Raw genomic sequence first — 3,351 nt, forward strand, 5'->3', positions numbered from 1 at the left:
TTCTTTCTTTCTTTCTTTCTTTCTTTCTTTCTTTCTTTCTTTCTTTCCTCCTTTCTTCTCTCCTTCCCTTCCTTCCTTCCTTCCTTCCTTTCTCTCTCTCTCTCTCTTAATTATTCATTTCTTATTTTAGTTTTCAACATTCACTTTTATAAAATTTTGGGTTCCAGATTTTTTTCTCCATCTCTCCCTCTCCTGCCCCTCTCCAAGATGGCATGCAATCTGATATGGGCTATGCAAGTGTGATCATATTAAACATATTTCCATATTAGTCATGCTATGAAAGAAGAATCAGAAGAAAAGGAGAAAACCATGAGAAAGAAAAAACAAAAAACAACAACAAATAAAGAGAAAATAGTATGCTTTGAACTGCATTCAGACTCCATAGTTCTTTCTCTGGAAGCAGATAGCATATTCCATCATGAGTCTTTTGGAATTGTCTTAGATCCTTGTGTTGCTTAGAAGAGCTAAGTCTAACAAAGTTAGTCATAGCACAATGTTGCTATTATTATGTACAATGTTCTCCTGGTTCTGCTCACTTTACTTAGCTTTATTTCATGAAAGTCTTTCCAGGTTTTTCTGAAGCCTGCATTCTCACCATTTCTTATGGAACAATAGTATTCCATTACATTTCACAGGCATACAACAATGAGGTCAGCCCAATAGCTCTGTACACTTTCAGTTTGGTAGACAGCCTAATGCCTCTTTTCTCCCATACTTTCCCTCAGAGCCTTCCAAACATTAGCTAGCTCTGGTAATGCATGGAAAATACAGTGCCAAGGTAAGTGAGCTTATCCACAGAATCAAACCTTTCCATTTGCTGTAACTAATGGTTCCACATATGGATGGTATGGTGCTGGATGATGGAGCACTTATATTTTCTAGGTATTAACTGTTAGGCCAAAATTAGCACAAGCAGAAAAGAATTGATCCATTCGTTGTTGCAGCTCAGCTTCAGAAACTGTATTGAGTGCACAATCAACTGCAAACAAAAAAAATCATGCATCAACACTCCCTCTATTTTGATCTTGGCTTATAGGCTTTTCAGTTTGAAGAATTTACCATCAGTGCAGTAGCTGACCTTGATGCTATACTCATTAAAGGCATCTGACAACATGAATGAAAATGTCATGCTAAAAAGTATAGGGAGCAAGCACATGGCCTTTTTTCACTCCATTGGTGTCTGGGAAAGCCCAAGAGCATCATCCATTATCCAGAACCTAAGCAAGCATGCCATCATGAAACCGACATATAATGCTGATGAACTTCTCTAGGCAACCAGATTTTGACATAATTTTCCATAAGCCTTCATGACTGACAGTATCAAAGGCTAACAGTCAGATCTACAGATGTGTACAGACCTGTTCTGCTCTTGGCTTTTCTGCTGGAGTTGTCAGGCAGCAAACACCACATTGACTGTTCTTTGGCCCTTTCTGAAGCCACACTGGCTCTCAGGTAGATGACCATCTTCCAGGTGAAGGATCAGCCTGTTAAGGAAGACTTTGGAAGGAATCTTGCCAGCAATAACTAAGAGAGATTGTCACAGGACAATCTATTTTCTTTATCTCTCTAGAGTTGGACAATGGAGGTATCCTTGAACTCCTGAGGTTTAACCTTCTCTTGCACTATAACCCAGAAAATTTCAGTGAGCTTTTGTATGAACAAGTGAGCCCCAACCTTGTAAATCTCAGCTGGAATAAAATCTACACCAGATGCTTCTTCAGTTGGAACTTCAGCTAGGGAGGGATTGACTTCAGCCTGAGGTAAACAGTCAATAGCTTCAGCATTGATTGATGATGGTGTTTTGAGAACATTACAGAAGTGTTCAGCCTATCTTTCATGTCCTTATCACGAATCAATGTGGTTCCATTAGCACTGAGTAGTTGGGATGCACCATAGGGGTTTGATCTATAAATAGCCTTCAGGGCATCATAAAAGCACTTTGGATTGTTGCTATCAGCATAAAACTGAATTTCATCTACCTTCTTACTGAGCCAAGAATTCTATATCTCTCTAATCTTCATTTGTACTTTACTTTTTTTTTTTTTTTTGCTTTTTGAAGGGCAATTAGGCTTAAGTGACTTACCCAAGGTCACATGGCTAGTAAGTGTTAAGTGTCTGAGGCTGGATTTGAACTGTGCTCTATTCACTGGGCCACCTAGCCACCCCTTGTACTTTACTTTTGATGGAATTAAATGTTGCCTTCTTAGAGATGGATGAATTACCCTGCTGGTAAACCCTGTGAAGTTTGCATTTTTTCATCTAGTAGTTTCTGAATTTCTCTGTCATTTTCATCAGTATTTGTAATGATGTTTGTGAGTGTTCTGACCCAGATAAACAAGTGCAGTGTTGTGCACCACATCTCTGAAAGCTGCCCAGTCCTTTTCTTTTCCACTGTTACCAACTGTGTATTGGCTCAACTTTCCCTGTAAGTTAGCAACAAACTGTTCACTCTCTGAGAAGTGCACTAATCTGTCAACATCAATTTTTCTGGTAGTCATTTTACCTTGGGGCCACTGCTTTTGTCAAATGCTAATATTTAGCTTGGAGAGGATAAGTCTATTGTCAGTCCTGCACTCTGCACCACACATTGCCTTCCTCACTCTCACATCCTGTCCATCTCTTCTCTTTCCAACCACATAATCTATTAAAGGCTAATGTTTGCTGTGAGGGTGCATCCATGAAGTTTCATTGTGTTTAGGTAAATGGAAGACAGTGGTAGTGATGAGAAGGTCATGGGATGCAATAGTCTGCTGTTTCTAACATTCCTCCCAAGGACTCCCTGCCATGTCTGAGCCTACTCTAGTATTAAAGTCACCTAGAATTATAAGTTTGTCCTCTTTTGGCAAATTAATTATAAGGGTCTCCAGGTCTTCATAAAATTTTTCTATGACCTCATCAGGGTTCATTATGGTGGGAGCATAGGCAATGATGTTGGTGGCATGGTGTTTTACTGTAAGTGGCAATTGTATCATCATGAACCTGTCATTTTTACTCCCTTTGGTAGGCATACAAGCTTATTGACTAGATTAGTTTTGATTGCAAAACTTACACCCACTTCATGGCATTCCCTTTCACTACAGCCACTCCAGAAAAAAGTATATGTAGCTCTGACTTTAGTAAACTGGCCTTCATTTGCCAGCCTTGTTTCACTCAGGGATGCTATTTGCATGTGATATCTGCTGAATTCTTTTGCAACAAGAGCAGCTCATCTTTTAGGTCTACTGGATTTTGTTTTGTCTACAAGTGTGCACACATTTCATGTACCAGTGGTGAGTGGAATCATGTTTGCAGAAGTTTTTATACAGTGTGTGTGTGTGTGTGTGTGTGTGTGTGTGTGTGTGTGTGTGTGTG

This window comes from Petaurus breviceps, unplaced genomic scaffold (genome assembly GCF_028583685.1).
Source record: "Petaurus breviceps papuanus isolate PSGF00001 unplaced genomic scaffold, PetGlider_PUasm1.0 226, whole genome shotgun sequence".
NCBI lineage: Eukaryota > Metazoa > Chordata > Mammalia > Diprotodontia > Petauridae > Petaurus > Petaurus breviceps.